Genomic DNA, 13,430 nt, shown 5'->3' with positions numbered 1-13,430 from the left:
GTGCTATCCATAAATAATAACCAGATAGATTCCCCTACGTAGACAGAAATGAAATCACCTAGTGTGCTCATTTGCAGATTTTATATTTGCATGTTTATTTATTCATTCAGCATTTACTGAGTGCCTTTTATGTGCCAGAGCCTCTAGCCAGCACACCAAGGATCCAGGGATATTTAAGACAAGGGCCTGCTCTCTGGGTTGGTGGGGAGACAAATGAACAGGTACAGTGAGGTACAGGGAGGACGTCAGAGGGGTTGAGCAGAGGTGAGACATTATCGAAATTAAGGTTTACCATGTTCATTCTGCCCGCTGTGTGGACAATTAACCTTAGGAGGGTGAGGGTGACAGTCAGAAGACCAGTGAAGGTTAGTGCAATAGATCAGGAGAAAGACACACTGGTGGCCTGGGCCAGGGCAGTGGCAGGGCAGTTGCATTACAGGGAGTCAGTGGTTTGGCTGAGTGCTCTGCTCGAATGGGGTCTCCCACTAACTCCTGGCTCTCCCACTCACTGACCCTGTTAGTCTCTGGGCAGGTCTCTTCCGCTGGACCAATGTGAGGTGAGATGCTTGGGTCAGAATGACTCTACTGTTCCTCTCATCTCTAAGGCTGAATGTCATTACCTCGCTTACCTTTCACCAGTGACCTTCTCTAGCTGTCTAAACTCCGTGCCGTGGCCCTGTATGATCCCATCTCCCTCCTACGTCATTTTCTGCCACTTTCCCTATTGTTAATCTACTCCAGACACACCGGCTTCCTTTCCGTTCCTCAGAGACTCTCACTTGGCCCTACCTCAGTGCCTTTTCACCTACTATTCCCTCAGCCCAGGAAGCACTTTCCCTAGATCATCACTTGGCTAGGTCTTTCTCAACCTGATCTCAGCTCAAATTTCATCTCCTCAGGCCATTTCTAACTACCTTAACTTAGATGGAACCCAAATTTACCATATCAATTCTCCTAGATTACATTTCTCCTAGAATTTAGAATAAACCGAAATCATCTTATTTAGTTGTTTTCATCTTTATCATCTGCTTCCCAGTACAAAGTCAGTTCCATGAGAACAGAGACCTTGTCTGTCTTTGTGCATTATGATACATCCAGTGCTTAGAGCAGTGCATGGTCAGTACGTAGTAAACGCTCAATAAGTATTTGTTGAATGATTGAGTGAATGAATGAATGAACAAATGAGCCATCTTTCAGCATTTTGTAACATATAATCTAAAACAGGACATTATCCACTTCCTGAATCAGAAAAAAAATTTTTTTTTTAAATTTAAATAGTTAAAAGCCTGAATTTAAGGAAGGAAATGAACATGCATTCTCCTGAATTAATTTTTTTTTTTTTAAATCATGAAGTCATAGACTGTTCAAATTGGGTGGGAACCATCTTGGTCTTTAGAGTCAGGCAGACCTGGGTTCAAATGCCAGCTCTGTTGCTTGCTAGCACACGTGGTCACTTAACCTCTTGAGCCTCAGTTTCCCCACTATAAAATGGGGGTATAATGGCTACCTTAGAGGGGGCATTAAATTAGACATTAGATATAAAGTGCTGAGGACACAGCTGGTGCTCAGTAAATGCTAATTCCTCCTACATCCACCCAGGGACTTGTGGGCACGAGCCTGTCTCACTCTCCAGGCTGTGACCTCCCAAGGGCAGCCTTGTCTTCAGTTTTTCCTCTGTGGGACTGCGCAGGTCCTGAAGACCTGTATATGTTGAACAAATAATGGAACCTACTCCAAGACCCTCATTCCACAGAGAAGGAAACTACAGCCCAGGGAGGCAAAGGGACTCTCACACACAATGTGTGTGAATGGCAGAGTGTGGCTTAGAGCTTGGCTTAATTTAGAGCCCCGGGCTTTTTTTATCACCCCCCTCCCATTCTCTGCCGCCCTGGTTTTATTCATTGTTCACACGCAGCGCTCTGGGTCCCGTCCCTGGTTTTGTATGCATCCACATAGCTCTCCGAGGCCCAGGGGGATATTTAGGCTGCGAGGAAGCCTGTGCCAGAGCGAGTAAACAAAACTGAAATACTTTGCAAGCTTTATAAAAAGTGTTCCAACAGGCTTACAACTGGCTTACAATGGTAAACTCTGCAATAAATTCTCAAAGACTAGAAATACAGGCAAAGAGTCACACTATTATATTCACCAGCCCTCAACTGTGCTCCTATATCATTCTGTTCAGTTCATAATGTTTCCTGATGCCACCCCAGTGGCTGGCCTTATGCTGAGCCCTGGACCCTGGAAGACCAGTGACATCACATTAGGGGGTGGGAACAGATATGGACATGGGCAATGACCACACGATGTAATCTGAGCAGCAGAGACAGAGAAATACAGGAAGCTGGGGGAACCAGAGAAGGAGCACCTAGACCAACTTGGCTGCATGAGGGGCGGGGGTGGGCTTCCTGGAGGAGGTTATATCTGAGTTTCACTTTTTTCTGTGTGAGGAATATTCTCTTGCCCTGGTAACATGACTTTCATCAAGCCTGGAAAATGTGTAGGTGAGGGGGAATGAACTACCCACAAAGCACTTTAGTTTTGCTTCTTGGAGGTTTAGGTAATTCTGATTTGCTGATCAGATCCTGATGTGGGCATTTTTGCCACAATGCCATATATATGATCCTGAAAACAAAACAAAACAAAGTAAAACAAAATCCTTTTGCAAAATCACATGGTGTAAATACGAAAGGGTTTAACAAAAAATTTGGAGCAGATCATTGAAAACCTATGGGTCTTTGTAGGCAGAGCTCTAACAAAAACAGCACCGAGGGCTTCCCTGGTGGCGTGGTGGTTGGGAGTCCGCCTGCCGATGCAGGGGACACGGGTTCGTGCCCCGGTCCGGGAAGATCCCACATGCCGCGGAGCGGCTGGGTCCGTGAGCCATGGCCGCTGAGCCTGCACATCCGGAGCCTGTGCTCCACAATGGGAGAGGCCACGACAGTGAGAGGCCCGCGTACCGCAAAACAAAACAAAACAAAACAAAACAAAACAAAACAAAACAAAAAACCCCAGCACCGATCCCAATAAAAGAGCAGCGGGGCTAAATCACCAGCAGCATTTGCTCCCAGACTCATGGTCACTTTGTCCTAGCAGACTTAAACCTGAGGTTTTTTCTTTTTGCCCAGATGTAAGATCTTTATGGCATTTGCCTCTAACAGAGGCTAGGTCCACCAAAGTGAAAAATCTAAGGTTTAGACTTCTTCAAAAACAACAACAAAATTTTTTTTCTTAAATACCAGAGGAAGTATCTGCACTCTCCACTTCCCCAGAGAGCCTAACATTGGAAGGGATTGTGGTTCATGAAGCCACTAAACCAGTGACGACTTGTACCAGAGAAAAGCACTTCTGCAGGATTTTCCGTGTTTTTTAAGGTCTTCATAAAATGCTACAACTTCCTCTTTAGTGGTGAGAAGGTGTGCTCCTAATTGCTTCAAAATGTGTACAGGCTGGAATATACTGCATAGGAATCAATATGACTTCCACATAATATGGACACTGTATCCCCTTTACCAATCATGTGTGTGCTATTCCTATGAAAGGAATACACATTTCAGCAGAACAGACTCTTTTGAATCTTCCTTGAGGAAGGAAATTTAAAGTGGCTTCTTCTTCAGAAAGTTTTCAGAAACCCTCTGGCCTCTGCATTCTTCGGGCTAATCATCAGAGCCCACTCATCCTTTACAACGCATGCGACCCTTTATAAGTTATACTCTTGCATAGTCTTTTTTTTTTTAATATTTATTTATTTGGTTGTGCCACGTCTTAGTTGCAGCAGGCAGGCTCCTTAGTTGTGGCTCCCCGGCTCCTTAGTTGTGGCATGCGAACTCTGAGCTGTGGCATGCATGTGGGATCTAGTTCCCTGACCAGGGATCGAACCCCGGGCCCCCTGCATTGGGAGCGCGGAGTCTTAAACAACGTGCCACCAGGAAAGTCCCTCTTGCATAGTCTTTTCTTCAAACTTCACAATAGTTTTGTGGATTAAGACATGTAGGTGACAGATACCACCTTAGTGGGGAGGGTGATGAAATTATCCACTGCTGAGAGCCCCCAGGCTACAAGCCTTGTGCCAGACACCTGCCATATGCCACCTAATTTCATCCTCACAACGGCCCAGTGAGGCCAAGGAGGGTTTACTTCCAAGACAGTTTGATGTCTTCACTTTTCAGGGGAAGAACCTGGAGCTCGGGGATATTAAGGTCATCTAGCTGAGGTGTGATAGGGCAGGATGGGAACCAGGCCTTGTGTGAAGATAACCCCTGTGGTCTTTCCCCAGCGCTTCAGGGAGCCAAACTAGCAACTGGCAGCAACATGGACGAGGTTATCTCTGCTGCAGAACAGCCCTTGAAAGCCTGAATGCCTCCCAGGCTGAGAGCAGGAAGCTCACATCTCAGCAGGACTGTGAGAATAACGATTCCTGTTTAGTGAACATTTATCATAAGCCAGACACCGTGCCAAATGCCTTGCAATATTATCTCCCTAAACTTCTCCCAAGCCCTGTGAACGGAGGGTTTTTAAACCTGATTTGCAAGTGAGGAACTTGAAGCCAAGAGTTCTGTAACTTGCCCCAGAGGCTTGTTAAGCAAAGGGCTGGGATCTGAATCCACATCCCACTGACTCCGTGCGCATCTAAGGGCTGCTGGAATCAATGAAGCCTGACAGGGCTGAGACAGCTTCCTGTTTGTCTGGGCGTGTCCTTGGAAGCACCAATGACCAAGGGCAAGACAACCCACCCGTGACAAGCTAAGAGACTAAAACAACCACTGTGAAGATACACGAAAGCTGAGACTTTGACAGAAAAAGAAGAAATGAAGATTTCATTGGAGAGTGGACAATATTGTCCATCTCTGCCCCGTCTGTGTCCAATCCCGACCCCCATGTGGGAAGGGTAAAGGGGAACTTCTTCCTTTCTTAAACCAACTGAGGGGGCTTCCAGGGAACCATCCAGAGAATGTGCTTTGTGTGCCTTAACATGTAACAGGTGTAGAACTAGTCCCTGACCCACACCTGAAAATGTCTATGGGGGAGGGGCTTGGCTAGAGCACCCGCTCGTGGCCAAGTCGTGAGATGGCGTGCTTTGGGAAGGGCCCAGACTCTGGCTGGGCAACAATGCCTGGCTGTTTCCTAGGGCCAGGTGTGTCTCCATGGACAGGAGCAGGGTTAAGAGGACCTTCTAGAAGGGAAGGTGACCCCTAGACGGGTTGAATGGGAGCTGAACTGTCAGTCAGAAAGGCAAAGCCATGTCAAGGTGCCATAGGTGGGAGATCCCCAGGGATGGGGAAGGGCTGTGAGGGACCCATGGACCCTCCCAGAAGACAAATGCCAATGACCGGACAGCTATCTTGAAGAAGGCCCCAATACCGAGTCATGTCTGCACCTGTCAGGTTTGACTTTGGCTGCTAGGATCTCACCTCCCGTCCACTTCCACCTAAGGGGGGTTTAGAGTGTGTGTGCGTGTGTGGGGTGGGAGGGAACAGCAGCTAGAGAATGGGAGAGGAGGTGCCCAGCCCACCAAGGGCACCCACTTAGAGACCACTGGACTCAGCCACCCCCTTCTGAGGCCAAAGGGATAATCATTCAAGACACTTAATTTTCTTGTAGTGATGAAATAGTCTACGTGTGGAATAAATCCCCTTTTTCTTTTTTAGTGTCCCTTTAAGCACTGCCACTCCTTTGTCCTGCAATAGGAGTAGGAGGTGCCTGTTGCTTTTTTTAAAAATTAATTATTTTGTGCCTGTTGCTTTAAATTAACATCTGGCTACGCTGGGGCTGCTCAGTTCCATCCCTTACTTTTTGTGAGCAGAGGTGTTCCTGAAGGAAAAGGCCTGCTCTGGACAGGAATTCCACGTGCCTTAGATGGGAGGCGGCCTGGACACGGCGGAACCCTGCACTGAACTTCAACTTGGTACCAGGAAATTTCACCTGCTCTTGGGGAGATGATCGAGGAGCATTGTGTGTATGAAAACATGAAGGAAAATGCCTGTCTCCTCAGGCAGGCTCACAGGTCACTGTATCTCTGTGACGTTCCCAGGGAGACTGTGTCCAGCTAATCAAGCCCCAGAGAGACCCCAAAACAAACATCACTGACTTTGGGATGAGTGAGAGGCATATTACTCTTACAAGAAAATAGATATTAGTTTTTCCTTTTCATATGTGTATTCATTTATTAACAGACATTTTACTATGAGCCAGGCACTGTGCTCCATTCTGTGTATAACTTGCAGATTTAATAAGAGCCTTTTGGGAAACCAAGAAATATCACTTCACTAAACGTACATGTAAATTTTCAGACACATCCCGATTTCAAAAAACAATACAAGGAGAATAATGCATGCCTGGGAGGTGAGGCGCTAGAGCAGCTCTTGGATGGGACTGCTCTGTGCCATCCTGGCTCTCACCAGGCCTCTCTCAGAGCTGGAACGTGCACCTGGTTACCCTACCTTGGCCTGGATCCAGCTCCGAAGCTGCCAGGAGCCCTGGGAATCAATTGCTCAGGACCCTGCCAAGGCCCTACTACGCCATCTGGGCAAGCCCTGGATGACAGAACAGGGTGGGGTCCACATTTCCAGATGGCTCCTATGAACAGCTTAGTTTCTGAAAGCAGTCCGTCAGATCTCACCCACTGATGTATCAGGCTGGGATAGCGGGTGCCTACAGGATTTGCTGGGACTAAGAGATTCAAGATGGATGACAGTGCAATATTCCTTAAAAACATTTCTTATTATTACTTAAGCAACTTCTCCTTGTTGAAAGTTGAAAAATACAGAGAAAGCAAAAGAAAAATAGCTATTAAGATCCACTTTCCCCCTGCCTGCCTGCTGCCCTCAACACACACACACACACACACACACACACACACACACACACCACATGTACATATATCACACTCGCAAACACACACTCTCACATACTTCCACAACACTCACATGCATGCACATCACACACACAAACCTCACATACATACCCACCTCACATACATCAAGAAGAGAACGAAAGCATTTAATAAAATCCTTATTAGAAAGGTCAATCTGAGCCCGTCCTTCATTTGAAGGAGAGAACCAAGGGGCAGAAGTTTCCAAGACTCAACGGATCTAAAAACTACCCGGAAACACGTTAAAAGCACAGATATGTGTTCTCACCCCCCCAGGAACTTGATTCAGCAGGTCTGGGGTCAGGGTGGGCTGAGTAGATGGATCTGGGGGTGACTGTGGGGGGGACTGGATTTCTGTGGGACTGGAATGGAGGCAGGTAAGAGGAGGCTTTTGGAGGAAAAGAGGTGTGAATCTCAGAGCAAGTGAGGGGAGGTTAGAAACTGGGGTGTGCCCTGTGGGAACCTCTCTTTTATGAAAAATCCTAAGGGTTTCCCTTCCATATGCTGGGAAATGTCAAGAGAGGGAGAGCCTTGACCTTCCCCTTGGACATTGTAGCACCTTTTAGGATTGTCCCAATCCTTCTGTACAGAAAGGTTTATCCCCTGCCCAATTGGATGTGTAATTATGGGGACTGAAGGGGCAGAGAAAAGGGGGGAAAGGGGCCCCGTTCCTTCCCATCTCCTCCAGGGCTTCTGTGGAGAAAGGTGTTCACGTCCCATTGAGGGGGCTATGGCCCAGGTCCCGAGGCAGAGACCTGTAGCCCAGTGGATAGTGGCCCAAACAGTCAGGAGTGCTCCTGGGTGGACAGTTTAAGAGAGGCAAAAAGACTGAAGCTCCTCTGACCCCTGTCTGTTAGAAAGAGTTTCACTTTTGAAAGGAGAAAGAAAAACACCATGAGTATCAGGTCACCTGGAGCCCACTTGGTGTCTTTGTGTAAATTAGAAAAAGGCACACTTCCTCAAGACCCTTAACTTGCATCTGTCACAAAGTGTCATGATATTATGAGAAAGCAAGCACTTGACTGTCACCCACTGGAAAACTGTTATAACAAACATACAACTCTCAGTGGGGAAGAGCACGACCTTAGGAAGGGCACCCTGACATGACTGCGTGGGACATACTTGCTTACAGGTGTCTGTGAATTTTACAGCTGAAGAAGCTGAGCTGAGAGAGGATGAATAAATAACTTGACCAGGGTCACACTGCCGGTCAGAGGTGGATTCAAACCCAGCCAGTCTGACTCCAGAGCCCAGGCTGTGCACCATCAGGCCACTGTTTCTTTCTCTCTTTTTTTTTTTTTTTTTGTGGCTGTTCCACATGGCTTGTGGGACCTTAGTTCTCCGGTCAGGGATTGAACCCAGGTCCCCACAGCAGTGAAAGCGCCAAGTCCTAACCACTGGACCCCCCTAGGCTACTGTTTCTATTGGAAATGTTTGTTACTCCCTCATCTTCCTGAAAAAAACCTTAACTATTATCCTTAAAAATGTCAACTTTTAAATTTCAAATATCACCTCTGCTTATGCTGCTTTCTTTGACCTCACCATGTTCAATTGGCCATTCCCTCCTCTGAACCCCACTCCTGGACTGTATCCAGCCCTCTGTTGAAGCCTTATCTTAATGAGCGAATTTGGCAAGTTTACCATCTGTTTCTACTCTCAGACTGTGAACAAATTCTTCAAGGGCTGCTGGGGAGACTGAGGAACACCAGCTCTGAGCCCCCAGAGCCTGGCACTGAGCCAGACACAGAGGAGCAGCTCGGTAATGATGGATGAAAAGAACTGAAATGAACTCTCGTGTGAGGGGATTGGACACAAGGCCCTCCAAGGACCACCCCAGCTCTGACCTTCATGGGTGCTTGACTCAGTGTTTGATGGTATTTTTAAATATTTGTTTATTTATTTATTGGCTGCGTTGGGTCTTCGTTGCTGCATGCAGGCTTTCTCTAGTTGGCAGCAAGAGGGGGCTGCTCTTCGTTGCGGTGCAAGGGCTTCTCATTGTGGTGGCTTCTCTTGTTGCGGAGCATAGGCTCTAGGCGCATGGGCTCAGTAGCTGTGGTATGTGGGCTCAGTAATTGTGGCTCACAGGCTCTAGAGCGCAGGCTCAGTAGTTGTGGTGCACGGGCTTAAGTTGCTCCAAGGCATGTGGGATCTTCCCGGACCAGGGCTCGAACCCGTGTCCCCTGCATTGGCAGGCGGATTCTTAACCACGGCGCCACCAGGGGAATCCCCAGTGTTTGATTCTAAACCTCTGCCAACGCTGGAGGGCAGAAATCACAGCCGTGTACCACAGAGGGAGGCAGGATAAAGAGTAAATGCCAGGAAATGGCAATCACATCTGCTCAGAAGACGTCAGAGTGATTAGATGGAAATTAGTCTAGAAATTGTGGAACTTCTTGGGAGGCTCACAGGAGCCCATGAAATACCACTGAATGCCTGAGGGCTCCCCAGGCAGAGTGGCGGGAGAGAAGCTGTCAAGGTCATGTCCAGCTTTGAAACTCCCCAGACGCTACTCCATGAATAGGTTTTCAGGAAAGGAAGAAAAAAGCAATGGGCTGTCATTCTAATCAGAGGACATGAATAATGCTCTCACTAGAAAAAGGTCAGGGGCTTTCTGTCAATTTCAGTCAAGTGTCCAAGGACATCCTGTGTGTTCAGAACTTTTGGGGGGGAATAGCGAGAGATTAGTGAGCTCAGGGGGGGTGACAAGACACAGCTAGTGAGACCCCCTGGTTCCATCCCCTTCTCTGCACTTAGTGGAATGTAACATGGAATGTAACATGGACTGGGTCCCACCATGAGAGAAGAGGCGACCTTCTTGCTCCAGAGCTCAGGGAAATCTCGAGGGGTCAGTGGTGTCTCTCACCCTTTAGATTTTACTAGGACTGAGCTCTACTAATCTGGGGCAGCTAATGTACAGTGACTCGTACTTGATGATTTAATTTCTTTATAATTCTGTCTGATTCACTCATCGTTTGCAAAAAAGAATTCTCAATGTATCCAAAAAGATTCACAAAGTTGATCTCGCCCCTTCATTAATTCATTCAGTATTTTTCTTGCACATCTGTCATGTGCTCCTGGGCCAGCTCGACAGCACCTTTCCTTTGTCCTTCGCCTCACCCACTTGGAAGGAGTCCCCAGCATCCTCCTAAGCCAGAGATCCTGATGCAATTCATTAGTGGCCTCTGTCCCACCTGGACCAGGGTCTAAGAATCAAGAGGGATTGTGCCACTCAGGACCCAGAGAAGCAGCCACTCAGCCGCTGCCCAGACACAAGGGGCTGCTTCCTCCCTGGTCAGAACACCCAGGGTGGGGGGCACACACATGGGGGCAGAAGTACCTTCAGACCCTTTGGCGTTGCTCTAAGGGACTGTCAGTCCAGAATCCGTATCTTCATAGCAGAGGACATAGCAGAGCAGTCATATTTGTTTTTGTTCCCAACGAAGGAATGAGGAAAATACATAAAGATTGTAAAACATCCCCTGTGATTCATCATCAAGAGATAATCACTTTTAACATTTTTATGTTTACTATTTGTTTTTTTTTTAAAAATTGTCTATAGACACATCCATCTATTTTTACAAAAATAGGATTATTGGGCTTCCCTGGTGGCGCAGTGGTTGAGAGTCCGCCTGCCGATGCAGGGGACATGGGTTCGTGCCCCGGTCCGGGAAGATCCCACATGCCGCAGAGCGGCTGGGCCCGTGAGCCATGGCCGCTGAGCCTGCGCGTCTGGAGCCTGTGCTCCGCAACGGGAGAGGCCACAACAGTGAGAGGCTCGCGTACCGCAAAAAGAAAAAAAGAAGAAGAAGAAAAAAAAAAGGATTATTCTGCAATACTCTTTATGACTCCCTTCCAAAGCATAAATGATTGCGACTATTTTCCCCATGTCTCATATTTCATAACATTGCCTAGTATGGATGTAACAGTTTATTTAACTTACTCTCTATTGACATCTAAGTTACTTACAATGTTTTTCCTACTGTGTGCAGGGTGAATTTTTAAAAGACATGATAGGTATTTCTTGTTAACTCACTGTGTAGCCCTCTCCCCTGGTCTTTCCTTCTGTGTTTCCACCACCAGCTTGTCAGCCAAGCCAGAACTCTGGAGTCAGTCCTGCCCCCTCCCTGCCTCGCACCCCCCCAACCAGTCAGTCACCAGTCACCCAGTGGTCTCTTCTTCTCCAGGTCCTCAGCCCTAGCTCAGACCTTGTCTGTTCTCTCTGGACCATGACAAAGGCCTGGCCTCCCAGAGACTCCCCTCAATGCCTCCTCCTCCCCACTCTGAATCATCTTGGACCAGAATGATATTCACTTTGCTCATCTACTGTCGTTGGGGGCAGGGAACGAAGCCAAAACTCCTAGTCTTGGCAGAGGGGGGAGAACCGTGTTTAATGGGGATGGCTGTACCCATGTTTTGAGGAGGCCAGCTTCTGGGTATAGGGGAGAAATTAGTGATGGGGTGTCAGAACGAGAATGTTCTTCTGAATCTCCGGGGTGCCTGTTGGGAGGCCTTGGGGGGTCAGTCAGGGCACTGTCTGGGCTGCCTCTGCTACCAGGAGCTCAGCCTTTGCCCGCTGGCCGGCGCCCTTCCCAGACCTTTCCCCTGCGCATACATTCTTTCACAAGTCCTCACTCTGGCAGGGGCTCAGGCCCTCCCAGGAGAAGCTCAGAATGGGAAGCTAAAACCCCATTCTGGGAAGATGAAGGCCCTCAGGGCAGGAGGGGCTGTGCCTGTTTAAGGCTGCCTGCAGTGGCATGCAAATTCCACTTGGGAGTTTGGTAATCCTGTAACTTGGGCTCCAGACCCTTCTTTAGTCCTGAGATGTTACACTTCCTCTTGGGTGCAGAGGGAAAATGACCTTATGTTTTCCTTCTAATCAGGGTCAACTCTGGAATCTCAGACTTTAGAAAGACATGAAAGGCCTTTTATTCCAGCCTCTCTGTTCTCTATTTAATGTTATCTCCCCAGAGTGTTCCAAACAAAGCCAGCTCCTTCCCATGCCCTTCCTTCCCAGGAAGGCTTTGCAGCCTTTTCAGGCTTTCAGATCTTTAGAAAGCTCTTCTTGGACCGTGAGGGGGAGGCCCTTTCTCACATCCTTGCCTTTGCTTTGTAAGTTGGCTCTGCCCTTCCCCATCTTGTCCACCAGGGCAAACTCTCATTCCTTCTTCAAATCCTGGCCTAAGGTCACTTCCTCCTTCTTTGTTCCTCACAGATTGAGTTGATCTCCCACAGGGTCCTGAGCTTCTTTTTCATTTGCAACTCTTAGTTTACTCATCCACATTCTGACCCTCTTCTCTACCCGTTCCTGTCACCATGGACACTTCTGAGGGTGGTACCCAGGCTGATTCATTTCTCTACCACTAGTGCCTGGCCAAGGACTTGGCCAAGAGAGGACGCCTGAATGAATGGATGAGAAGGGAAGAAAGGAGGGTCTCAGACCACTTTAAACAGCAAAAACTCCTGGACCACCTTTGTTATCCCAGGTCCCGGATTTTCTTAAGCCCTCCCTTATCCCCGATCCTACTGGATCCTCACAGCAGCCCTGAAGTGGTTTAGGGTGGGGACTTGCATCCTGGTTGGCAAATGAGGAAGCTGAGGTTCCCGAGAAGTGACTTGCACAAGATCATTCAGAGCCCCTTGTGGGAGACCAGTAACCTTTTCCTTCCTCCCTCACCTTCTCTTCCCCAGCTCCTCCCACCTGACTCATTTCCCTCAGGGCTGCAAGAGCAGAGCTGGGAGTCCCGGAGAGATGTGAGGGATTTTAGAGGCCTGAAAGCAGTTCTGAGCAGTGAAGTCTGTGGGTGGAGTGCATGCAGACTCCCTGTGTGTTTGTGAGGGAAGGGCGATACTGGCTCCCAGAGGACCCCAGAACAAGTTTGGCACAGAGATATCTCCTATGTCTCCTTTCCACTCCCTAGTCCTGAAAGGGGGATCCCAGATGGTCCCCCAGAGTCCAGATAGCTCCACCCATGTCAGCAGAGTCGACAGAGTGCTGTGCCCAGGCAGACACTCATTAATCATATATTGAAATTGCTGTGTGACCTTAGGTAAGTCACTCAACTTCTCTGGATCTAGAAAATTTAGAAGCTTGGAGTCCTATCCTTAGGAACTAGGGACAGGGACAGATTGTTGTCTCCCAAATTCTACAGGACTGCCACAAGGAAAGGGGGTCATACTTGTTTGTGTAGCCCAAGGGGCAGGATTAAGATGGATGAAGGAAGGTGGAGGAATGCAGCGTAGATTTGGGATCAGCGGAAATGCTGGGCCATTTACTGAGCACTAGAGCAGCTCTAGAATGGAAGAAGCTCCCCATGACTGGAGGTATGCAAGAAAGGACGAGGTGGCCATTTGGGGATATAACGTAGAGGATGGTAGCCTTGGACTGAATGACATGTGAGGTCTAACTCAGAGAGCTATGATTTCAGTTACCTTGGAAGTCCCCTTGGTGCCCAGCATGGTCTTTTGCCCACGTTAGCAGGGTAGTGATGGTGAAAGCTCAGGGTCAGAGCTGGCAGACGTGAGCGCTAGTCTTCAGATTTGTAAATGTGGAGAGACTTTGGAT

The sequence above is a fragment of the Stenella coeruleoalba genome (genome assembly GCF_951394435.1).
Source record: "Stenella coeruleoalba genome assembly, chromosome: 8".
NCBI lineage: Eukaryota > Metazoa > Chordata > Mammalia > Artiodactyla > Delphinidae > Stenella > Stenella coeruleoalba.
Note: the sequence above shows the minus strand (reverse complement) of the source record.